General features: G+C 40.7%; 1 pseudogene; it reads right to left on the bottom strand.

Moving 5' to 3' along the window:
* On the bottom strand, positions 1-26,640 carry LOC142456048 (glyceraldehyde-3-phosphate dehydrogenase-like; annotated as a pseudogene).
* Positions 26,641-27,452: the final 812 nt, after the last annotated feature.

Genomic DNA, 27,452 nt, shown 5'->3' with positions numbered 1-27,452 from the left:
TCATTCTTTGGAAGTCATGTGGACCATCAGGTAGCCAAATTCACTGTGATACCAGGAATAGACCTTGACAAAGTGATTGTTGAGGGCCACGTTGGCCCCAGCATCAAATGCGGATGAGTGGGTGAAACTGATGAAGTTCTTAGAGACACCCTCGTGCTCAGTATAGCCAAGGATGCCCTTTAGGGGACTCTTCACCACCTGCTTCACCACCTCCTTGATGGCATCATACTTGGCAGCTTTCTCCAGATGGCAAGTAAGATCCATGACTGACACATTGAGGGTGGGGACCTGGAAGGCCATGCCAGGGAATTTACCATTCAGCTCCGGTATAATCTTGCTCATCGCCATGGCAGGGCCCACAGATGCAGGGTTGATATTCTGGGCAGCCCCATGGCTAGTGCACCAGTCCCTGCACGTAGCCAAAGTTGTCATGGATGACCTTGGTTGGCAGGTACAAACATGATGGTGCAGGAAGCATTGCTGACGGTCTTGATGGAATTGTCATGCTTCTCATGGTTCACATCCATCACTTCATCTGTCTATTGGGGCATAGGCAAAAAGGGCAAGATGATCACCCTTTGGCACCTCCCTTCAAGTGAGCCCAGATCTTCTCTATGGTTGTCAAGACACTGATGAGCTGTAATGTTATACTTGGCACCAGCATCACCCCACTTGATAATGGCAGGATCTCATTCCTAGAAGATAGAGATGGACTTCCCACTGACAATAAGCTTCCTGTTCTCAGCCTTGATGTTGCTGTTCTTATGGGTGGAATCAAACATGTCAATGAAGGAGTCCTGGATGACAACAATGTCCACTTTGCCAGAATTGAAAGCAGCCCTGGTTTCCAGACTCCTGATGTGGCCAAATCCCTTTCATCATTACGTCACCAGGATGCAGCTGGAACTGTACTGCCTGAGCGTGCAGAAGAGCCGAGAGCAAGAGAAGTCGACTTTTGAGTAACCCCTGATGAGAGTGAGGAAAATGGTCATGGATATACTTGAAACAAAAACATTTCAGGGAGTGAGAAGAGCGCCTTTGATGAGCCAGAGACTAGAGGGTGCTGATTTGTTTAAAGCATAAGAAGGATGTCAATGTATACATGGTCTAGAGGGCCAAAGAAAGGGAGAGACGGGCGGACTAGGAGATGCTGTCTTAAAGACAACGAGGGGACGGAAGAGCAGTTTATGTGGTGATTCTAGAGGACAGTAAAGGAGTTGATCTTCAATGTGTATCAAAAAGGGAAGCTACTGGAGGATTTTGAGTTAAATGTTTTAGCAGATGATTCTGGCGTCTGCTATGAGAATGCTGTGGGGAGGGCGGAAGGGAATTCCAGGTGAGAGGGAATGGTGGGTTGGACCAGGGTGTGGCATTGTGAAGGAAGAACAGTGGTTAGATTCTGGATGAAGTTTAAAGATAGAACCAATAAGATATAAGGAGTCCTGGAAAGAGTAGTCAAAGGTAACACCAAAGTTTTCAGGTAGAGCAAATGGAAGAAAGGAGGTGGACTGGACTCCTAACGATGCTTTTTATTATCTAGCAAGGGAGTTGATGATCAGAGGTGGATTGGTATCCATGTATCACCAGCTCAGGGATGTGCTTGTTTTGTTTGCTTTGTGTTGGAAAACATTTACTAAAAACAAAATCTACTCAATCTCAACTCAGAAATCGTATCCACAAAAGTAAGAGAGACAGAGAAGGTTGATTTTCAAATAAGCATTAAAGCGGGGCAGTTCTTCGAGGGCTTCGCATGAGAATTTCACTGGGAAACCTTATCCCATCTACCCTGCAGCCCTGACCTTGCCCCTTCAGACTTGTTTTGTTCCCCAAACTCAAAGGACATTTCAAAGGAACACAATTTGAATGCCTCCAGGATGTCAAAATAGCCTTGGGTCTTGATATAGATCAAAGAGCAGAATGGATAGACCAGAGGTCCCCAAGCTCAATGACTTCTCTCTCTCTGCTGCCCCAAAGTTACTCAGCCCCCCCCCCCCAACAATGAAAAACGCCGGTCATCGTCGAGGATTATGTGCAATAATAAAGTGTAGGTAGTTGTTTTGCAGCCGTGGACCCCCCATCGAATGCGTGTACCAGAGAAACTATGGATAGCCTTGAGAAGAAGCGGAAATTTATTTTTCTTGCGACTATTTATTTTTATGGGAGTGGCAACTTCATCTTTCTCCTTCACAAAAGCTGATGGATTTGAACTGCTGGCCATGTGGTTAGCAGCCCAAACAAGTATCTGGCCGCAGCACCAGAGGTCCGAAATAACTGGGCGGGGCCGTGAAAGTGGCAGGTGCCTGTGGTCCACTAGGAGTTGGGGTAGCTCGTGAATAATATGAATAATATGTCACTCTGCAGGCAATGGGGTCACACACAAAACCCTAATGTGACAATTGGTCAGTTTTGCCATACAGCAGGGCTTAAAGAGAGCCATCACCGAAGTGAGAAGGAGGACTCGCAGAAGCAGGAGATGACCGTGAGACAGAACTGTGGACCTCTCAGCCCAAGGAGGCAGAAACCGAAGGGCCTTAGGACAGGAGGCTTGCAGGTGAAGTGGGTCTCTCCCAGCTCTTGCCAGGGGAATGAGGTTTGTTCTCTCACAGAGTTCGAGATGAACACCTTCAGTGTGAGGCTTACTACCATGGGGGCCCTTCATGCACAGAGCTAAGCATTTCGTAGCACTTGGCGTAAAGGACGACAGGCTTGGACACAGACGGGTCAGTTTTATTCTGTGCCGTAGGGTAACTGCCTGGCTAACTGGGTTTGGTTTTAGTTTTTGTCTCGATGGATATGAGTCCTGAGGAGTCAGCTGATCTTGAAGGCTTAGTCATTTTTCTCCCAAATGACAATCACCATCAAGTTTTTAATTCACATTTGTATAGAGCTCTACAGTTTTTAACTATTTTTATACATGCATATGCATATATTATTTAATTCTTGCTTCTTTATGACTTCTTATTTTTTTCTTCCATAGTAAAAGAGTTGAAATGTAGTAGAACATAGATTGAATAAGAAAATCAACGCTTTCTAGTGACTTTGACAGAAATTTCCCCAGACATAGGACTTTGGATTAGTTTCACAAGATTCTACGACAGTCCAGCATCAAAGACTTTAAGAACTCATTAAAAAAAAGAAAAACAAAACAAACCTCAGCTGCTTGCTGGTATCAAACAAATAGATCAGAGGTTGGAGTGATGACTGCAATTTATAGAGCCTTTCCAGAAGTTTTCAATATAGTACATTCATACCCTGCATCCAGAATTTCCTGGATAGAAATATGCTTATGGATAAAATATCCTACTTCCTATACATGGAGCCAGAATAATAACCCCTAGCTTTGCACTGCACACTAGCTGCCTAATGAATTTACCTGGTGACATTTTTCTCACATTTGGTGGAGTGAAGTCATGCTGATGGAGATGGCCTTTATAGACAATCTGATCCATGCAATGAGGATATGGGTTAAGGATATTTCTGTTTCGCTGATTAGAAAATTAGCTGCTAATTTGCTTATAATTGTATATAAAAGAAGTAAAACAGATTTTTGGGTAGACTGACTTGGTGTGTTTTTGTTACTCTTTAGAATGAAGGTGAGTGGAAGATAAGACATATGAGGGGGTACCCCCCAAAATCTGGAATTTCACTGGGGAGAGCAGAGCTTTTGAGGTACACATTTTTTCCTGATAGGTGACCATCAAGCAACTCGCTCTGGGTTAGTGCACCCAGTGGTGTCACCTGAGAAGGTTCTCCCTGGTCACAGTGAATTTTTTCTTAAAAGCAGTTTTGCTCAAACCTCATTTTTTTGTGATGGCTAATTTAAGAGAACAGAGTGTGGCTGTGAAATTTTGTTTCCTGCTTGGGCAAAATGCCGAAGAAACTGTTCTGATGTTGAACACAGCTTACAAGGAAAGTGCTCTGGGGGAAACCGAAGTGCACGAGTGGAGTAGTTATCTGGATGTCTGTCAGCTTCCCAAATGGACGGACATGTTGACTCTCATTACACGTAGAGTTTGCAAGCTTTCCATTTAAAGAGGATCTGAAAAGATGGCATAACAGCATGCAACCAAAAAGGTCTGCTTTGTGACAGACAAGGTACTGCTTTTGCCACCATGACAATGTGCCCGCTTATGCAGCCATCCCGGAATGCCAGTTTTTGGCAAAAAAACAGCATGCCTCTCTTGCCTCACACACCTTACTCACCTGACCCTGGTCTGAGCAACTTCTTTTTGTTTCTCCAAATGAAGAGGGACATGAAAGGACAGCAATTTGATGACATAAAAGAGGTGAAGGAAAAAAATGAGGGAGGTGCCGTCAGTCATCCAAACAGATGAGTTTGGAAGATGTTTCCAAGAATGGAATCACAGATTTGACAAATGTATTACGTGTAAGAGAGAGTACTTTGAAGGGGATAAGGTGGTTTTGTAAAAAAAATGTAAATAAATACTTTTGGGGGAAAAATTCCATTTTTTGTGGGGGGTGTAACCCTTGTAGCATTTAAAGAAAAATAGCAGGTCTTCAGGAAACAAGCTTTGGATGCAAAGAGAAGATTTGATCTTTTGATCAAGTCACTTAGAAAAAACTTGCTTCTCTTGTATATAAGGAAATTCTACCTCTAGAAACTCATAAATCTCTTATTCATATTACTGCCAAACCACGTTACTGAGAAATCTAATTTTGAACTTGAGTAACAGGAAGGCGATGAGAGCACTGGCCCAGTCTAGAGTAGGAAGAGAGTATTGGGAGCGGAAGTATACACCCTCTTCATTGATTAACTCTCTTGTTATCTCACATTTCTCATTTATGACCATGGTTAAAAAAAATCTATCTGACAATTTCACCTTAATATCTGGAAGTAATGGCACTGAAGTCAGAGAAGAGATTTAGGTTGGTTGTGATGATTAAGGTTATGTCTCATGATTGGGTCACGAATCGTAGTGGTTTAGCCATTATGTAAGGGTATAATTTGGCAGTTACATTATGATGTAGTCATCCTCCCTTTCCCACACCCACTTGTTGCATGTTGACCTGGCCTTTGAAACATAGCCATATCTCTATAAAGAATATCAAGTTAAGTCCTTAGGCAAAAACCCACACAGAAAATTATCTAAGAGGGCTTCTGTTTAAGGTTTTCCAAACAAAAACTTGCTTTGCTATGTGTAATGGATAATTTTATGTGTCAACTTGGCTAGTCTTTGGGGCCCAGATTTTATTTGTTTGTAAAACATGAATATAGTTGTATTTTTGAAGTAATTGCATGTTATTAAATCAATTGGCCTCAAGCAATGCAGACTCCCTTCCTTAATTGGTGTTATTGTTAGGTGCCATAGGGTGAGTTCTAAAATGACCGACCCTATGTAAAACACAAGAGGGTGTCTGATCCTACAGCATCCTTACAATCATTTCTATGTTTGGGCCTATTGCTGCAGCCACTGTGTCAATCCATCTCACTGAGGGTTTTTTCCTTTTAGTTTATAACCATGATGGCCTTCTCCAGAACCTCGGCCTTCCTGATTACATGTCCAGAGCACATGGCATGAAATCTTTCCAACTCAGGAATATCCTGGTTATCCTTGTTCCAAGACAGATTGTTCTGTTCTTCTGGCATTCTGTCGGAGCCAGCGGACGAGTCAAACAGTCCTGAAAGGGGGGAGTGAGGATTGAGGGAAAAAAGAGAGACAGAAAGAATTGGGAGGGCAGCAGTCTGATGGACTGAAGCACCCGAGTTTATTCTACACACTCCTTCTATCCATGCAGAAACAACCGGGGTTAAGTATCTCATTGTTAATCAAGCACATTTGATACACATAGCAACTCTATCTTCTGCCAAGCCAGACATCCTTGAGAAAATGAAACCACTTGTTTTTCCCAGACCTAGCTTGCTTTCTTGTCCTTGACAGTCTGTTCAAAGCATAAAGTCACAGAAGAAATCAGCAAACACTGACACATAGGTCATGAGACTTCTCAGCCCTTTCAAGGCTGAGTCTTCATGGCCTTCGATAGCATTCTCTGGTGTATTCGGTTTTCCTGGCCAATATTGTAATCCAAAGGCACCAACTTTTATTTGGCCTTCCATATTCATTGTCCAGCTTTCAAATATAGATGAGATTATTAAAATCATGATGACCTGAATCAGGTGTACCTTAGTCTTCAAAGGCACACATTTGCTTCTGAACACTGAACGGTGTTTTATAGTAGATTTGTCCAGTATACATTGCCATCAAGTTGATTCTAACTCAAAGTGACCACATCTAGGCCAGAGGAGAACTACCCCATATGGTTCCTAATGCTGTAATTTTAAGGAAACTGACCACCACATATTCCTCCCACCTGGGGTGCCTAGTGGGTTCACACCTTTAAACCTGTCAGTTAGTAGCCAAACACTTTGAACCATTGTACAAGCAGGGCTCCCGAGGTTTAAGGTAGATACTCATAAATGAGTGCTGCTTTTCTTTATATTTTACACTATGGCAGTCAATCAAAACCAGACACAGTGTCCTTTAGTCCGCTTTGACCCCTAACAGCCCCATAGAGGACAGAGGAGCAAGCTGCGTGGGCCTGTTGATTTTATAAGAGCAGACGTCTTTCTCTGTTGAGCAGTTAGTGAATTTGAACATTCACCTCGGGGTTAGCAGCCCAGTAATTCCACACAGCCACCAAGGCTCCTTTCTGCTGACCTTTGAGATCAGAATTGTCTTTCTTTTCCTCTCTCAAAAGAATCTGTAATCAGGGGTTCTACTACCCAGCAAATTTCTTTAGTTCTGAGCCTCATTTTGTTAAATTGGAAATAGAATTGTGTGTAAAGCTATGTCCTTTACATGCCATATCTTTTTCCACCTGTACAATTTGAAGACTGTCTATGGAATATACACATTTATATATGTATAAATAAGGTGAGTGCTCATCAGTTATAAATCTAAAGTTATTTCCTGTGTATGCCAGGAATTATATGATCAAGCAATGTAAAGTTACCTGAAAAAAAATATATATATACACATAATTTCAAATTAAGTTTCAATTAACACAAAGTAAAAATGTTGAATGTTATATGCATGTGTGTTATCCTATGTTCTCCAGAGAAGCAAAATAAGTGATGTTTGTATGTATATAGAAAGAGATTTATATCAAGAAATGCCTCACACAGTTGTAGAAGTGGGCAAGCCCAATTCTGTTCAAGTCAGTGTGTCTGACGTAACCTGGAGGTGTCTCCTCATTTCTGTAGTGTCCGAGGCTGATGAGCAGAAAGCAGGAAGATGAAGCAGGGAGGAAGACCTGAGGCTTGTGGGTGCAGAAAGGAATAAATCCAATGTTTGGAGTCCCCTGACAGCCCCTGGGGCTAACAGGTAATATAACAGGAGGTTAAAGAGTTAGATGCAGGATCCAAATTCAGTAACAGAAGTCAGCTAGAGGCCACATATTGTCAAGTTTTACAACATACCCGGAACGAACCCTTCCTCGGTCATATGCAGGCTGGCACCAGATTATGAAGGTCTGTTCTTCGGCAACTGCTTCTCTGCATCACAGAATATCCCATCGTGGAGTTGACCGCACTATCACGGAGTTAGTTAGAGCATATCATGGGAGTGTTCTGGCATACCCAAGTTAACGTAGAACATAACCATCCCTGTATGAAAAAAGAACTAGTCGATATGACATCATTTCAGGGGGTGGCATATGAGCGAAAGGCAGTGTTGCTGAAAGAAGTCCAAGCTACACGGAAAACATGGGCCCAAAACAGGGCTCTAGGTATTGATGGAATACCAATAGAAATGTTTCAGCGAAACACTGCAGTACTCATGCATCTATACCAGGATATTTGGAAGACATGTACTTGCCATCTGATGGGAAGAGATACCTATTTGTGCCCATTACAAAGAAGTGACCCAACGGAATGCTCAAACTATAGAACAATATCATTGCTATCACATGCTAGCAAAATTTTGCTGAACAATAGTTGCAGCAGAACATTGACAGGGCACTGCTAGAGGTTCAGGTTCAGGCTGGTCTTAGAAGAGGACATGGGACAAAGGATATCATTCCTGATGTCAGATGGATCTTGGCTCAAAGTAGAGAATACCAGAAAGATGTTTACTTGTGTTTTATTAACTATGCCAAGGCATTTGTTTGTGTGGAACAGAATAAACTATAGATAACCTTGAGAGGAAGGGGGATTTCAGAACATTTCATGTGCTTCTGTGGAACTCGCACATGGATCAAGAGGTAGTTGTACACACAGCACAAGGGAATATTGTGCGGTTTAAAATTAGGAAAGGTGTATATCAGGGTGGTAGTCTCTCATTGTATTTATTCAATCTGCATGCTGAGAAAATCAGAGAAGCTGGATTATATGAAGAAGAGTGTAGCGTCAGGATAGGAGGAAGTATTATTAACAACCGGAGATATGCCGACGACACAACTTTACTTACTGGGAATGAGGAGGACTTGAAGCCCTTGCTCATGAAGATCCAAGATCGCACTCTTCAGTGTGTCTTACAACTGCGTGGAAAGAAGACCAGCAGCCTCACGACTGGGTCAATCGTGATAAGTGGAGAAAAGGTTGAATTAGTCAAGGATTTTTGTCTTGCTTGGATCCAAAATAAGTGCTCATGGAAGCGGCAGGAAAGAGATCGAAAGACATGTTGCATTAGGTAAATCTGCTCCACATGAGTTAGAGTATTGAAAAGCAAGGATGTTATTTGGGGGACTAAGGTGTACCTGCTGAAAGCCATGCTATTTCCCGTTGCTTCATATACGTGTGGAAGTTGGACATGGAGTAAGGAGGACTGCAGAATAAGCCATGCATTTAGATTGTGGTGTGGAGAAGAACATTGAGTGTCACGTGGAATACTAGCAGGACAAACAATCTCCTTCAGAAGTACAGCTAGAGTGCTTCTTGGATCCCTAGAGGCAAGGGTGACAAGACTTTGTCTTACATATTTTGGACATAGTGTCAGGAGAGACCAGTCCCTGGAGAAGGATATTAGGCTTGATAAAGGGGACAGGCAGGAAAAAAGAGGGAGGCCGTCAGTGAGGTGGACTGACAGACACAGTGGCTGCAACCATGGGCTCAGGCACAGGAACACTTGTGTCTGTGGCCCAGCACAGTGCAGCGTTTCATTCTGTTGTGCAGAGGGTTGCTATGGGTCAGACTTCTTATGGTCACAATAGACTCCATGGCACCTAGTAATTAAAACATTACAGAATGTGTGCATACATTTGGTTTCAGGGTAGAACAATGGTAGAATAATATTGGACATATTTGGCTCATGAAATGCTTTCTCAAAAAAATTGCCCTTAAATTTTGATGGGGGGGGGGAGGGAAGAATGTGCTTGAGTCTACTTAGATAGTTTTGAAGGATCATGTTATTCAAATAGGGTGCAGTTGGCGAAGCATTTTGAGAGCCGTAAGCTGTGCTCTGGTGGTTAGTCTGGGGAGAGACGATAGCATGCGCTCCTAAGCTCCTCTGCGTAGAGGCGGCCTTTTGTGGCTTCTTCATCAGTATTTTGTGATGATGGAGCTAGTTTGTATGTGATTACACTTTTGGAAGAGCATAGTTTTGCTTTTTATATATTTTGCAACAGGAAAGCAGTTGCTTGTTCTTCAACTTTGAAACTTCTGATGAGTGTGATTATACATTTTAATAACTATGTGCTCTCGTAATCATGGTTGTAGATTTTTCTTGTTGTTTTGTTTTTATAGGAGAATTGCATAAGTGTTTCATTGTGATGATAAATACTTTTAAAGAGTAATATTCAGTTTTGTCGTATTCAGTACACAGAGAATATAGGCATATATGAGCACAAGGGACGATAGCCAGTCTAGAAACTAGCAATACTGGCGTATGAAGAGGCTTCCAAAAACTTGCCCCAAATTCCATTTTTTTCTATGAACTTTTTGAAGTCTCCATCATTTGGTATAAAACGATGTAGCAAATATTCTTATATATTTTTTATAAATTAGCATGTGAATGTTGGACACCTGGGCAGATGTCTTAATGAAGAAAATGGAACTCTAGTCCTTTGCACATACTTTGCCCAGGTCAAGAGGCTTTGAACTCCGTCAGTGTGCAGCCCCCGAACCTGCTCCTATTTTCCTTTCCTGGTAATGGTCAAATGCATGGCAATTTCTAATGCTCCAGTTTCCCCTCCGTTAGCATGCACTCTGATGAACACAGCAGCTGTAGTGTCACCTATTAAATCTTCAGAACCTCACAGAAGCCCAGCTGGTACCAGTGACTTTTTATTGCAATAAATCAGAGAGTGTAGTAATAAATTCAAATATGTGGGTAATGTGGGGGGAATACTTACAAGTTTTTAAAAAACATGAAGAAAGACATGCATAGGAAAGAAAATCATAGGGAAAAAGATCTAAACTGTCAGCATGATTGAACATGAATGATAGGGCTGAGGGCCTTTTGCATAGATTTCTGTAGTTTCTCTAGTGGAAATTATGAATTTTTTAATATTTCAAAATAATAAAGAACTTTGGAGGAGAAGCACAATATAATTATGCCTGGGGAGCATCATTATTTTTGGAATGTTTTGATACTTTCTGTGCAGAATTCTTATAGTTGCTTTACAATCTTTGTGAAATGAGAGAACATGCTTGTGCTACCTGAAAACACAAGATGAGAAAGCATGTGATATATTTGGCTATTCCAGTTTCATTTTCTACTGCTGCTGCCTCTCTGAGTTTTAGACGAGTCTATCTGTCGCTCACTTGTGTGAACAGGTCAAGTGAGAAAACAAACGATTCCTTTGTTAAACAGCAGGCTACAAACACAGCACATTCAATTGCACAAGTAGAACCGACTCCCCTTCAGGCTGATCCATATACTTAATGATGGACACGTACAAACGCAGCCAGAGGCTCAACAAGTCTGTACAGTTCATCTATGTGAACATGACTTGAAATATCTTTGTTATCACTCTGGGAGTTATTTGCCTGTGGGTTCTTCTAAGAACATCTCTGAAATTAAGAACTATCTACTCATCCACCAAAATCTTGACATCTCATGAGTTCCTAGGTTGTTTTCTCTTAGCCCTACAGGGACATTCCAGAGGCCAGAGTGCTTTATCTGCTAAAGACCATGGATAAAGTCAAGGAGACTCAAAGAGCCAGAGAGAGGTTTCTAAGCTGCTTCCCAGGGTACTTAACTATGCCTCCACGTCTGGCTATGTCAGCAATGCTCACTCACTTTGGATCTAAGATGGGTAGATTTAAATGCAACTTTTCTATTTTAAATGCAAATTTTGTCATGTAAATTTTTGTATTTAACTGTAATTTTCCCTTGTCTTGAACTTTCTGGAACAATATAAATTGTTGACCAGAATCCAAATACACCCCTCTCATGAACTACATGGTACTGGTTACATGTGACCATTCCGATTCTAACTATTCCTCCCCAAACACTGTTTCTCTGCTGGGTCTGATACTTTGCAGTGGCCACGCCGAACTCACAGACAGGGAAGTTAATAGGTTTCAAGTCAAGATCAGTTATAGTAAGCACACAAGCATTGGTCCACAGACGTACCTCTCCTCAGCCAGTAGCCAACTCTTTCCAGTCCTCCGGCTCTCCAACACAGGGGCTCTGGTCTCTGCCTCTGAGGGCCGGGAAGCAAGCCCAGGGCTCTGCCTCACCATCTCATTGTCTTGGCCTTGCTGCTCTCGATCCTCCTGCTCTGTTCCCTGGTCTCCATACCACGGCCTCTAGTGCAGCGATTCTCAACCTGTGGATTGGGACCCCTTTGGGAGTTGAACAACCCTTTCAAAGGAATCGCCCAATTCATAACAGTAGCAAAATGACAGTGATGAAGTGGCAACAAAAATAATTTTATGGTTGGGGGGGGTCACCACAACATGAGGAACTGTATTAAAGGGTTGCGGCATTAGGAAGGTTGAGAGCCAATCCCCTAGTCCCTCTAGTCTCTGCCTCCATCACCTCAGATAGCAATCTCTAAAGTGCTCCACTGGAGATGCTTTTTCCTTTGTGGTCCTGGGATTTCTCTGTGTGTTCTTGCTTCTGAGATGGTGCATTCTTAAACTGAGGTGTGGTTTTTGTCTTTCAGTAGACCATACATACCTTCAACGAAGTTAAAGGTGGTAACTTGAGCTACGCTCTGTACTGAGGTGGAGACTCTGAACACAGCCCACCTTAAACAGGTAACAGAACTTCTTCTAAAATAGGATTATAACCAGAGGCCCAACTCACTGCCATTGAGTTGATCCCAGTTCATAGCGACACTACAGGACAGGTAGACCCACCCATGTGCGTTTCCAACGTTGCAAATCTTTATGGCCCGTAAAGCTGCATCCTTCTCCTTGGACGGGCTGGGGGTTCCAACAGGTAAACCATTGCATCACTGGGGCTCCCGACCACGGGCACAGAGCCGACCATGTACTGTATATCACAAAGGGAATGATGGCTAGAAATGATGGCCACATTCCTCGACTACCTCTCACCACTTCAATTTTTAAAATTAATTACTTCTTTCGTAATTATGTAATATTTAAATAAAAAGTTGGTCACTGATTGAATGGGGGTGGGGGCGGAAGCATTGAAATATCAGGAAAACAATCGAGTTCTTTCCCTCACCAGAAATGACGTTGGACGAAATCACTTACTGCTGTTTCTGTTGTGTTCATCTTTAAAATGGGACCCAGGTGCCTTAAATGTTAGCTATAAAAACATGTGAACCAGTTTGTGAAGCTGAAAGTGCTAGGTAATAGGGCCGTATAATGCCAATGAAGACATGATATTAGCTAAGTAAACACTAATTTGTTTGGGCCTCTTCATCTAGGCGTGCTTGCTCTGCATGTTGCTCTGGTCCCAGCAATAATTACCCTGTATCTTTGCAAAGAGAGGTGAAGCTGGAATATGGTCATGAAACACAGAGTGCCCTTCTAGTCTAGGCCGTAGTAGTGAGACCCAGCAGGCATCTCTGTAGCTCCAACGCAGCTGTGCCCTTAGTTGGGCATTCCCAGAAATAAGCCGCCTGAGATTCCCACCCCCCATCTCTGTGGGGGGTAGAATTATAGGCAATGTTTATTTTGGAATTCTATGTGTATCTTTGTCTAGATGCCAAACATCTTTTAAAAACAATTTGCCACTTGATGGTGTTTTACATGCTTTTTAAAATTCCTTTTATATACTTTTTCATAAGTCTTAAAAATCTATAGATATTTGTTTGTTTTTGCTTCAGAATAAGAAAATCTGAGCAAAGCTTGCCACAGTGGCTTCTTTCATATCTGGGGGATTCGAGTATTAAAAACAGATCCACTTGGAGTGGTGGTTGGTGGTGTTGGTTAAGAGGGAGGCAGGATCATAATTGCAACTCTTGAAGAATATTCCTTAGACCACACACTATGGAACCTCTGTGATTTCGTGAGACTTACGCATGTGTTTACTGAATAACCATCAGGCAACATTCCTTCATGTCCTTAGATGGGCCCATCATTCTAACAAAACTGATCACTTTGCAGCGTTTTCTTGTGCTGCACCAACTAGTCTGTGAAGCCTTGATTGCTCACAGAACAAAGTCCTTCATGGATAGCGCTGAGTGAAGGAAGGGACTTTCATGTCACACAAATTATGTATATCTAGCTGGTTCTCACTAGTAACTGTGAAAAACAAATAAACAAGTCGATTGCCCTCAAGTAGATTCTGACTCAGCTGCTCTGCAGGAGAGATCCGACCTTACAGAACTGGGTAGAACTACCCCTTTGGGTTTCTGAGAGGTGAATTCTTTCTCAGATTAGACACCCTCGTCTTTCTCCCAGGTCTTGGTGGATGGAATGGAATTGCTGACCCGTGGTTAGCAACACAGGACATAGCCCTGGTGGTGTAGTGGTTACCACAAGGTCAGCAGTTCAAAACCAACAACTGTTCTGTAGGAAGAAGAGGAGGCTTTGAACTCCCAGGAAGAGTTGCAATCTAGGAAACTCACAAGGGCAGTTCTACACTGTTTTATAAGGTCACTAGGAGTCTGAATGGACTCAATGTCACAGACCTACCTCTGGTATCTATTAAATTGTACGTACCTTGTTGGTCTCCTTGGAGCTCTCATTTGGCATCCTTTTCTCCACATCTGGGGTATTGATCACCACATTTATTCGTACTCACTCTAGTATCCGGTCCTTGATTTGGACAGAGGCCCTACAGGTTACATTGCAGAGGCTCTGGTGGCACAGTGGCACTATGGTAAAGGGCTGGCTTGCAGGCTGAAAGTCGGGCATATCCACACTCATCAGAGAAAGATGTTGCTTCCTGTAAAGTTCCAACTTTGAAAACCCCAGGAGACACTTCTACTTGGTCCAACTGAGGTGGGGTTGTACAGTGGCTGTTGGTTTCGAACTGTTGTCCTTGCGATTAGCAGCCCAGTGTGTCACCACGACACCATTAAAGAACAGCGCCACGCTTCTGTCGAGGGCTTCAGAGAGTTCTCGGGAAAATGCTCTAATCTTTTCATTTTATCTCCCCACAAACTTTGTGAGGCCGCCCTGAACCTCCATGTGTAGCACATGCAGAGAGAAGATGTAATGTGAGGAAGTGATCTTTTCCCTTAATGTGTCCCTCATTTGCAGGTATATATGATGTAGCCTATTTGTCTCACCGAACACCAAAACTGATCATAACAATACTTATCTGAATGATTTAAATAGATTACATGTGCATTCATCTCTTCCAATTACTCAGTAGTTTGGTGGACTAGAGTTGAAGTAATGATATTTATATGATATTAAACTCAAATTAATCTGTAATTATGGATCGTTTATTAATGTAGCTTCATCATTGAAAATGATCATCTTATCCATCACAGATAGGCTTTTAGGCATGTAAATACCCTATTTGAGTGACGTTAGGGAAATGCAATGTGCTTATTTAAGGTTAACTGTAATTTTAGTTTCTATTTTAAGAAATTATTTACTGCAGTAAGCATTCCATATTTCTTTCTTTTTACCTGAGGCTAAAAGACTTTCTGAGGAATTTAAAATCCTGACATGTAAATAAGAGGTGGATTCTGCACAATTACCATAATTTAATTTTCCCTCCCAGAGGCAGAGTAATGGTTTTCTCCGAGGATAATATGTGAGATAATGAAGAAAAACAGCAGTGTGTTTTTTTGTAATCCAATTTAATAACGGCGGAAAGAGTTTTTTGTATACCATGTGTTTTAAGTGGTCTTTGTGGCCTTCCTCCTTACAAGAATATTTTTCCTGGCCAAAAGAAACAGAATAGAAGTGAACATCATATTATACAAAATGACGGGTCTGCTTTCTGTCTGGATTCGTGGCAAAGTCCAGTTGGTAGTAATTGCTTTTCTCTTGAATGGGTGGCTGAAATCTGAAGCTACATACGTAAAGTAATGCAGGTGCTCTGAGTCTATTTAGCCTCAGTGTGGTTCCGTAGTTTTGTCTTTAAATTCTATCAGAAAACAAGTAACCTTGAGAAATTCAAAATTCAAGAGTAGTAAATCCTAAAAATGAAACAATCATGTAGGTGTCCCTAAATTATTTTATGTGGATCTTTATAAAATTTTAATTCTCTGTTCATTTATCAAAAGTGCTTACAAATTCTGTGAAATTCAAGGTCTTTTAGCATGCATTTTAGCTTTATCCTATTTTTAAAAATGCTTTTTAGTATTTTTATTCTCTTTCTTTGTATTTTAATTTTCCAAGAATGCATTTTGTAACTTTTATCATGATTTCACCATACTCATTTGTTCCTAGATGTGATTTAATATTCTATCAGTCTGTAAATACCGCAATTTAATGTTTAAAATTTTTAATTTAATTTTTTTTACTAAAATATCATTCTATTGGGGACTCTTACAGCTCTTAAAACAGAAGTTTTCAACCTGTGGGTCACAACCCTTTTGGAGGTTGAATGACCCTTTCACAGTTGGGTTGTCTGCATATCAGATATTTACATGATGATTCATAACAGTAGCAAAATTACAGTATGAAGTAGCAATGAAAATAATTTTATGGTTGGGGTCACCACAACATGAAAAAGGTTGAGAGTCACTGTCTCAAAACAATCTATACATCAATTGTATCAAGCATATTTGTACATATGTTGCCATCATTATTTTCTTAACATTTACTTTTTATTTGAGCCCTTGGTATCAGCTTCTCTTTCTTCCCTCCCCACCTCCCTTCATCATGAACCCTTGATAAATTATACTTTATCATTATTTTAATATCTTATACCGACCACTGTCTCCCTTCCCCCACGGTTTCTGTTGTTCATCTCCCTGTTGTGTGTGGTGTATGGTTATGTGTTTATCAGTTCCCCCTTCTCTCCTCTTTTCCTCACCTTCCCCTACCCTCCTGGAATCGCTACTCCCATTCCTGCTCCTAGATTCTGTGTGTGAACTCTTATCTCTTATCTGTACCTGTGCACATGTTCCAGTCTAGCCCACAGTGAAAGGCAGGACTGGGGTCATGATAGTGGGGGGTGAGGAAGCCTTAAGGAACTAGAGGAATATTGTGTGTTTCATTGGTGCTATGCTGTACCCTGATTGACTGATCCCTTCCTTGTGACTTTTCTGTGATGTTATGTCCCATTGTCTAGAGATGGTTTTTTTTTGCCTCTGCTCTGACCACCTCGTTCTTACTAGTAAGTTTTTGTTTGTTTGTTTGTTTTGGGTCTTCTAATGCCTATTACCCAATCCTGTCAACACTTCATGATTTCACAGGCCGATGTGCTTCTTCCATGTGGACTTGTTGCTTCACTGCTAGATGGCCTCTTGTTTAACTTCAGGCCTTGAAGACCCCAGATGCAATCTCTTTTGGTAGCTGGACACCATCAGTTTCTTTATCACATTTGCTATGTACCCATTTTGTCTTCAGTGATCATGCTGGGAGGGTGAGCACCACAGAATGCCAGGTTGTTACAACAAAGTATTCTTGTGTTGAGGCAGGGCTTGAGCAGAGGCACAAAGTCTGTCCTCTTCCCCAGTGTATTGCTATATAATTATATGTACGTCCATATGCCAACACCTCTATTTTTATGAATTAATATATTTACATGTATACACACCTATGTTTATACCTTTATCCATAGCTTTGCTTCCTAGGTCTGTCTTCTATTTTCTTTTACCTTCCTCCTACCACACCATCCACGCTTGCCCTTCTTCTGCCTCTTAGTAATTCCTCTCACTTAGATTGCTGTTGCTCCAACACCCCCAAGGATCTCTATGCTCTCCTCATTGTTGATTTTAATTCCCTAGTTGTTCTCCCTGCTTATGGCATTGCTGGCTCACTGCTTCCTCTGGAACCGTGGGTCCCATTGCTTTCTCCTCAAGCTTGCTTCCCATGCCTGCCTTATATACATAGGCAAACCAACAATAAAGACACAAAACAAAAAGAAAACAAACTATTGAATAAAAAGAGAGAAAACAAGTAAGTCCCAACTACAGTAAAAAGTTAAAGGTTAAGTTGGCCCCTCAGACATGTGTGCTACAGAGGACAACAGAGGGGCCGGCCTGCCACGCCCTCACAAAAGCAAGCCAAGTAGGACGAGAGCGAGGGTCTAGAACCCATATTGGCACATCAAAGCCTGACGGTGATGTCCCTGCACAGAGCTGCTAAGGAACACTGACGGGCTTACTGTGACATATATAATTCCAGGTCTGTCTGCTGACCTTTATGATTATCTCCCCACTGGTCCTTGGGGGATTCTGGGAACTGACTCTCCTAACCTGGAGTCTATTTTGGAAGCTTATTTGACTTTGTTTAAAATAGGTTTCTCTCTTTTTTTCTAATCTTCTTTTCGTTTCTGCTTAGTTATTACTTAAAATTATTCCTAAATACTTTGTCTTACAGATATTAAGGATCTATTAGACTTTACATTCAAAATATTAAACGTGATTTACATAGAAAACAACTTGATTTCATGTGAGACACAGAATAAAAATAACCCATAAACCTGTAAAATTCGAAGTCTCTAATGTTTCTCTTTTACGTCTTCACCCTATTGCCATGCTCTAGAAGTTAATCATTCTTATTTTTCTTACAATTCTTTGTAAACATTTGTCATTTACACCCTTTTGATAGTTACATAAATGAAGTAAAATGTGTATGGTTTTGCCACTTTCCCCCCTAAAACCATTAAATTGGGAATTAATATAGATATCCCATCATTTCCTAGTTCAGTCACATCACGCCGTGTTTTTCGATGGCTACCACAGTTTCAAAACATCCTCTTCCTTCTGTTGTTTATTAAATACTTTTACTGGGGGCTCTTACATCTCTTACCTTATCTTACATCTTAAATTCCCTGACATCAGCTCCCATTTACACCACCCCCCTCCTACCACTGTACCCCCAGAAACCCTTATTCAATTTTCTGCCTCTATAGGTTCATCAATCCTGGGTTTCATATATTGAAAAACAGAGAAAACATATAACAAAGATTCAAGAGGATCACCTCCAATGACAAAATACATCTGAGATAAACTCCAACACGACAAACAAATGAACAGAAATGCAGAAAATGTTGAAAACCAGATCAGTCCCAACATGGATTGGAGGGCGGGGATCAACTGAAAGAGTTGTAACTGTTCAAGTCAAGGCTATCATTTTGGTCTTCTATGGTCATGTCTTCAGTGCCCTCTGCCAGCCACTTTCTTCCCATCCCTCTGCTATGGACAGAGGGAGCTCACTGGAGACTTATTTCCCATGTCATTCCCACAGATTAACCTTGGCCTCCCACTGTCGTCCACAGCCTCTGCAAACCAGATTCTCACAATTCAGGTTCTGATACTAATCCTCCTTCGACTTTGGATTAGATGATTTGTCAGCCTTTGGTGATGGATATTGGTGTTCTTCTTTCAGGGGGATTTAGTTGACATCTCACTTAGATGGCTGTTTGTTCTGAAACAAGCCTTTAAGACCCCAGAGGCTATTTTCTCTGATACATGGTCACCATCTAACTTTTCACCACATTCCACTATAGTACCCATATTGTCTGTGTTCCCTTCCCGAGACGAGTGTTGAGCAGGGCCATGAAGTCAGAACTGTTTCTTAAATTGGAGCTAGGATTAATGTGAACCCCAAACCCATTCCTGGGCCTATGATTCCTTTTTATTTGCCTTTGGCTCCTTTTAGAGACCTCCTTGTTAACTTATGGTAGAAGGTCTTATTAATCCTCCCCTGGGTCATAAAGATCTGTTAATATTGTCACTGATTAGCCCCTGGGACTGATGTTTTAAAGCGCTTTTGAGAGTAAAATTCATTCATGTGATAGAAAAAGCTGTTTTTCCTACAGAATTTTATTGCGTGAATATAACAAATTGCACTGATGTGCTTCCACATCTATGGACATTGGATTCCTTTCCAGGATTTGCGTCATGCGATGCTGCTGTGAGCATTGTAACGATTTTTTTGAGATACAAAAGTTTTTCTTAACTTTCTTGTTCCTTAAAGATCTACTTATTCAAAAGATTTATTCCAAGATATTTCTAGTGTTCTACTCATAATGGAGCCCAGAAAGTATTTTAAAAGCAATTAGAGTTAAGTTAAATTAATTAAGTTTGCAATTACTCATCATAAACTTTATAATCATGAATTTTAAGTCAAAATTGCCAGTGAAGGAACCATAGCAGTGGTTCAAAATGATGAAGGGATTATATTAACAGGGTGAAAATAAGCAGCATAGTGCAATAAAAAATTCTAATGATAAAAATGTGCGGTGAAACATCTGAAAATATTCTATTTACAATTTTTGAACCGATTCAATTACTTTTTTTCTGGATTTAGTAATACACTTAGCATTCTGATCTCTGATTAAAATTAAATTCTGATTCCTGGCTCCTTATAGCTTTCTTTTTATTTTGGAGTCTATAAATAACTTTGGGTATTGTTTTAGTCAGGATTGACTAGAGAAACAAATTCATAGACACTCATATGTGTCTAAGAAAGAGCTTTATATAACAGAACAATTAAATATTGAGAAAACATCCCAGCCCAGTCCAGATCAAATCCATAAGTCTGATATTAGCCCATATATCTGATACCAATCTGTAAATTCCTCTTCAGACTCACGAAACACATGTAATGACTCAATGCAAGAAGATCACAGGACAGTGGGTGGAAAGTCTTGTGGATCCAGTGGCGGTGTAAGCATGTCAGCACTGACATGGGTCTCCATGTGGCTCCTTCAGTTCCAGGACTCTAGCATAGTTCCATCTGTCTTTTCATCAGGAATGCCAAGCAGAGAGTGTGTGTCATTCGCCTGTAGTGAGCTATTTATCTCCTTAGGCGCCTCCAAATGAGGTCATCAGCAACAACCGATTGACAGGCTAAACTCCATCCCTTCACTCTTTTAAAAAATTATTAAAAGATAATTTCATCAGAGGCTCTTACAACTCTTGCTACGATCCATACATCGATTGCATCAGGCATGTTTGTACATAGTTACCTTCATTCGTTTCTAGACATTACTCTCTATCGAGCCCTTGGTATCAGCTCCTCTTTTTATCCCGCCCTTCTCACCCCCACCCTCATGGCCCCCTGATAGATTGTAAATTATTATTATTTTCAGATCTCACACTGACTGCTGTCTTCCTTCCCCCATGTTTTCTGTTGTTCTTCCTTCTGGAGAGGTGTGTATGTGCCTATCGCTATTATCATGTGGTTCTTATACTTTTCCTTATCAAGTGGTATATAATGTTGATGGATTTTTGTATATTAAACCATCCCCGCATCCTGGGATGAAGCCTAACTGGTCAGGGTGTGTGATCATGGTTTTATATAGTTTTGCATTCTATTGGCCAATATCTTGTTAAGGAGTTTTGCACCCACGTTCATTAGAGATATTGCTCTGTAGTTCTGTATACCTGTGGGATCCTTGCCCTGCTTGGGTATCACAGTTACACTGGCTTTGTAGAACGAGTGTGGGAGTTTGCCATCCTTTTCTACACTTTGGAATCCTTCTGGAGGATCTGTGTGAACTCTTCCCTGAATGTTCGCTAGCATTCTCCTGTGAAGCCTTCTGTTCCGGGGCAACTTTTATTGTAGCGTCTTGATAACCACATATATTTCTTCTTTTGCTATGGGTTTGTTTAAGTTCTTGACCTCTGTCTGGGTTAGTCTAGGGAGGGACACACCTTCACTCTTAATAGTCTCAAGTTGGCACCAGATTATGTAACTACCTCAGGTATTCACCTTCAAAACAACAAGTGATTAGTAATAAGATGTAACTCTTGTAGGATTTCCCCCTTTTGTATTAATAACACCTTTTATGGTGCCTAGTTTTACTGAAGACTCTTAAGCCCCTCTATACCAATGGCCAAACTGAGGCAGAGTGATTTTCTATGGCCAGAGAGTAAATCTTGGGTTGTTTCAGGATTGAGATTATATACTGAAATGTCTTGGCATTTATAAGTACTAATACACATTAGCTTTTATTAGCAAAGTATCAGAAAATTGCTCACTTCTGGTGGAATATGATAGAAGTATGACAATCTCATATTAATTTATCAGCGACAATCGATCCAGTCCTTAGGACAAACCATTGCACTAACTTTCAAGAGTCATGCCACTGTTACAAATAGTTTTGCCTGAATAGCAGCATAGATAACCATGTATTTTAAATAGAGGAATTAAAATTTTAAAATTTTGTATTCAAGAGAATGCTACTTGTAAGAGAAGGCAAGAAATAACCTGAAATAACCAATAGTAAATGCCATGAACTAGATAGAATATTATCCACTCATCAACAAAGACAAGGGCATGATGAAGAGATATGAAAATGCCTATTTTATAGCAGGACAGGGGAAAAAATCAGACAATGTTATATTCAGCCTCGGTGGCATAGTGGTTACATGCTAGAGAGCTAACTGGAAGGTCTGCAGTTTGAGACCACCAGCTGGTTTTCTGGAGAAAGACAAGGTTTTCTACTCCTTACACTTAGTCTCGGAAACTCACAGGGAGCAGTTCTACCTTGTCCTGTGGATCAGCATCAACTAGATATCAGAGAGTTTGTTTTGTGTTGTTATATAACTTGAGATTTATGTGAAAATTTAGATGAACTAGAAAGGGAACATAGTGTGCGCTTGACACAGTAACTATGAATAATCACTGGTGTAGATTTCTAGGGTTAAGACTACTGTTTAACACAAAGCCTTCTTTGCATCCAAGGAGGAAAAAATACAGGACATTAAATCATCTTTTGTGAGCTTCTTATTCCATTTAGGAGTAGCATGTGGAAAACTCTATCTCTTCCCATAGCTATCTAGGTCAATTCCGATTTTCTATATATTTGTAAACATGTCTCATCAAGAATATGACAATACATTGAATATCAAGTAGGTTGAAAAAAGTAAGCAACAAATGTCAATGTTCAAGTACTCTGAGCAGTACCACTTTAATCATTGTGCACTGACTACAGAGAGATTCTAAGTTTATTCTTTTAGCAGTTCAACTACCTGACAAACTTGTTTGTATGTAATAGCATTAATGATAGGCCTACAAGTACAAACCTAGTTCATGAGCCTAAACAAGTTACAGGTTTGAAAGGCGCAAGGACGTGAGCGTGAAATTCCTCGTGATGTTCAGAGCTTGGCAAGTTGACAAGTGATATTACTCATGCCCTGAATGTCCGCCACCAAATGTACTTTTTTCTTCATTCAAGTCAGTCTTTCTAAGGAATTTCATGTTAGAGAAAAAAATTTTAATGCACTGGTGAGGATGTACTTTATTTCATCTTCCTCTTCAATCTCTTAGCCCTCCTCCACCAAAGCAAGTCACTGTTGTGAATTACATGCACTGGCGAACTGTCTGGTTGGCGCTCCTTAGTGGTGTTATTCAGTTATGCAATAGAGTAGTGCACTTTAATAATGATACCCAGCCACTGTCATCAAGTCAGTTCCAACACAAGGGAGCCAATACCAGGTTTTTGAGGCTGTGAATCTTTATGGGAGCAGACAGTCTCATCTTTCTCCCTTTGAGCAGTTGGTGTGTTTGAACCAAACTTTAGGTTTAGCAGTCTAGTGCTTACCTACCTGACAGTGCCACCAAGGCTTCCTTGTCATTTATGTTTTAAAAATATAAAACACACATTCACTGCCATTGAGTGTATCCCAACTCATGGCGAAGCTATCCTATGGGGGAAGCTAAAATTCTGTGGGGTTCTGAGACTGTAATGTTTTATAGGAGTAGAAAGCCTTTGTCATCGATTGACTTGTTAAAATGAAAGGTTTCTCTGTATTTGTAGAAGTCTTTCTATATTTGTTGTTTTCAAATATGGCACCCAGTCCTTCATTTGTTTCACATGCTGTAGAAAATAGCATGATCTGTACTGTCTGACTACAAGGGTCAGATGCTGCTTCCCAAAGCAATGACACAAAGCACATGAGAATAGTCTCAAATAAATCATTGAATATATCCAGTATGCAACATCAAATTCCCAAAACACTTGTCAGCCCCTCTAGTTCCACTGTCTAGTGTTTGTATTTAGGAGATTTGCAATGACAGGAATTAATGAATCAAAATGTTCTTTCATTTCATTCATTTGGTGATTGTCATTGTAAAATGGAGACCATCTTACATTGTCAAATTATTATTTCAAGTAGAAAATGAATAAACAGAATATGTTAAAATATACTGCCAACATGTGGCAAAAGGTTGTCAACATTTATTTAAAACTTACTGTCTGTTTGGCATGCGGCCAAGCTTTGGAAATACAGTAAAAGGAGAAATTATTTCCCATCAGAAAATCACAAGGTACCTTAACAAAATGTAGTTTTATAGGAAGCATTTGTATACTAAAGCATTCACCAAGTATTTTAGAGAATAGTCCTTTAGTCTTTTTCTCTTTCTCTCTCTAAATAACCATATTTTTGGCAATTATTCAGGCAGTATATCTGAGGAATATGACTTGCATAAGTTGAGTCTTGGGAACAAACAGAACTTCAGTTCCAAAGTGTCAAATGTAAAGAGCAGATAGGTGATTAGATCTGTGAAAGCACCAATGCCAATGCAGGTGGCTCAGGACTCAGAATTTCCTGTGTTCGCTTTAGTGGGGCTATGGCCTTGCTCATCAGCTCAGGGAAACAACGATGTGGTTGATGACGCAGAACGTTGAAAGTCTATCTCCCCTTGTAACATTAGAGCCCCAAGTAAAATACAAATTTGTAAACAGTTATTTCGATCATCCGAGTTACCCCAGTTGGTATGTGGGAATAACCATTTATAGGCACACGTGTGGCGTTCTCTAAAGATTAGGAGAGCACGCACATTAAAAAAGGCATTATCTGTTACCCTATTGCCAAAATGTGGCTGTTAGCTTCCCCAGTGCCAACTGTCAGCTGCAGCTCACTGGGACGAGCTGCACGGCACACTCTACAAAGCCACTTTGGGCTCAACGGCTCGGCCCTTTCCACAAGGTTTCTCATTGGTAAAATAAGCCAAGCAGACATGATAGATTATTTGAAAATTTCTCAATATAACTTTTTTCAATGACAGATATTTAAAATTTGGTAAAGATGAGGCAGGTGGAGGGACTACATGTAGCATTATTTTTCAACTGTTCTTATGATGTAGCAACTCTGCCACATTTTGTCACAGTTACATAGATGCAATTCACAAGGGGCATTTCTGAGAAGTAGTGGAATACTTCACGTTGGACATATTGCCAATCTAGAATACATGTTTGCTCTCCTTATTGTGCTAGTCAGGTGGCTCTTGTTCAGAGGCACGCTATGTACAGCAGAACAAAACACTGCCTCGTCCTGTGTCACTCTCACAGTGACTGTTAGGCTTGAGCCCATTAGAGAAGCCACTGTGTCAATCCATTTAGGCAAGGGTCTTCCTCGTGTTTTGCTGACTCTCTACTTTCCAGAGCATCATCTTCTTTTCCAGGATCTAGTCTCTTCTAGTTGATCTGGTGGCAGAGTGGGTTACCCATCAAGCTCCTAATCACAAAGACAGTAGTTCAAACCCACCAGCTACATTGTGAAAGTTGAGACTGTCTGATCAGGTAAAGATTTAAAATCTCAGAAACCCAAAGGGACAGTTCTACTCTATCCTAAAGGGTCACTATGAGTTGGAATCGACTCAGTGTCAGTGAGTTTTTGTTTTTTGAGTTTGTCTTCATAACATGTCAAAAGAGTGTTGGGATGAAGTATTGCCTGTTTCACTTAAAAAATCATTTTATTCGGGGCTCATACAACTCTTATCACAATCCATCCATCCACCCATCCATTCATCCATCCATCCATCCATCCATCCATCCATCCATCCATCCATCCATCCATCCATCCATCCATCCATTGTTTCAAGCACATTTGTACACTTGTTGCCATCATCATTTCCAAAATATATGCTTTCTACTTGAGCCCTTGGTATCAGCTCCTCATTTTTCCCTCCCTCCCCACCCCTCTTCCATCATGAACCCTTGAGAATTTATAAATTATCATTTTATCATATCTTAGACTTTCTGATGTCTCCCTTCACCCACTTTTCTGTTGTCTGTCCCCTAGGGAGGGGGTATATGTAATCACCTGTCTTACTTTTAAGGAGCTTTTGTCTGGATATCCTTCAAGAAAGGTTTGTTTGTTCTTCTGGCAATCCAGAGTACTTTCCATATTCTTTACCAACATCGTAAATCAAGGGCATCAATTCTTCTTCCACCTTCCTTACTCATTGTTCAGTTTATGCATATTGAGGGGATTGGAAATACTGTGCTTCGGTCACTCATGCCTTAGTTTTCTCTCCTGATAGCTCCTGATTTATCCCTCATGATTCATGTAATTATGGAAAAGTGACTTTGCTCCTTGTTCTGAAGGTGAAGCACAGTCAAAGCCAGACCAAGCAGCTGATTGTCACATGGGATTCGAGTATTGGTCCTTAGATAAGCACGAGCCTTGAGCAAGACTGCTGGAGAGCAGCTCCAGAGAGCAGTTCAGAGTGCGAGGACAAAGATTCTCATGACATCTAATTTCTTCTTCTGGAAGGGAAGAAGGTGACAAGTGGCATTGAATAACGAATAATTAGAATAATCGAGCAAGGTATAAAGAGATCTAAGATTTAGCCTACATGAGCTTTAGTCAGAGTTCTGCATTTAATGTTATTCCTTTTTATAAAGGATGATGTATCATCTTTAGACTTGCTTAGTTCTAAATAGGTCTTCTAAGTAGGACCATATATTCCTCTATGGAATAACGTTTTCAATTAAAGCTTGTTGTAATCCAACTGTCTTAGAATAGTGTTTGATAATTAAAATGATAAACATATAGGTAGTTTGGGTATAACTAGGAATCTTACAGAATAAAATGTCATAGCAAGACAACCTCCAACTTTGTTTGAGGGAACTCTAGCAATTCTATGGCGTAACTAGCCAAGGTGGACTACACCTTTCCTGAGGGAGAAAAAGTGTCAGCAGCAGCACGGGGACATAACCGAGTCAGAGAGGCGAGAAGTTGCTCGATGGTCTGCTGCTGTACGAGAGGAGTGTATCATCCTCGGCACGGAAAGGAGACAGGATACCTCTCGGACAGACTCACCACCTGGGCTTGTTGGACCATTTCCAGAGTGAAAAACTTGTCACACAAAGAGCACCAGCCATCTCTTTCCTGGAAGAAGGGTTTCAGAGCCTCAGTCTTGACAATGATACCTTTATTTTCTTTAGGCATCTAAGTTTTTCTTTGATGGAGAGGACTTTTGCCTTTACTAAGGCCATGGGCTGCAACTTCAAGGCTGTCAGTCCAAACCTACAACCTGCTCCCCAGGAGAAGGATGAGGCTGTCTGCTCCCGCTAAGAGTTCCACTCTTGGAAACCCAAAGGAACAATTCTCCTGGATCTTGTAGGGTCACTGTGAGTTGCAATCAACTCAATGGCAGTGATTTAAAAACAAAATGACTTATGCTACCCTGTTTTCTGTTTTCCAAAGATGACATATTCTAGAAAGCAGGCCCTCCAGTTTGTTTTCAGTTGCTGTCCAGTGGGCTCCGGCTCATGGCCACTTTCTGGAGGACAGAATGAGATGTTGTCTGGTTCTGTGCTAGCATCATGAGACCAATCGATTTGATCCAGTCCAGTGCTCAACTACATTCAGATTTTAAAATATTTTACAAAGCTGTACCATGCTTTGTAAAATGTTGCAAAAGTCAAATGAGATTGAACTGTTCATATCTGGATTTTCTTCCTTGACTGATCAGAGTTACAAGAAACATGGCTAGTGGGAAGGAGATTGGGAGAGGGCATTAATCAGTTTTATTGTACCATAAATGCTAGTCTGGATTCTCAGAAGTAGAATTTTATATAATTCCTAGTAGTAAAAACTGTTCTATCATTATGACAACCCCAAAATCATTTTAGAAAAGTTAACCACAATACTAATAGTGTTATTAGAATTTGTTATTATTTTATGTAGTTTTACAGACATGTTGAAAGAACAAAATGAGGCCATCTTTAAAGTTAACATTCAGTCTTCAGGCGAAGATT

This window comes from Tenrec ecaudatus, chromosome 9 (assembly GCF_050624435.1).
Source record: "Tenrec ecaudatus isolate mTenEca1 chromosome 9, mTenEca1.hap1, whole genome shotgun sequence".
Classification (NCBI taxonomy): domain Eukaryota; kingdom Metazoa; phylum Chordata; class Mammalia; order Afrosoricida; family Tenrecidae; genus Tenrec; species Tenrec ecaudatus.
Note: the sequence above shows the minus strand (reverse complement) of the source record. Positions and strands in the feature narration are given on the sequence as shown.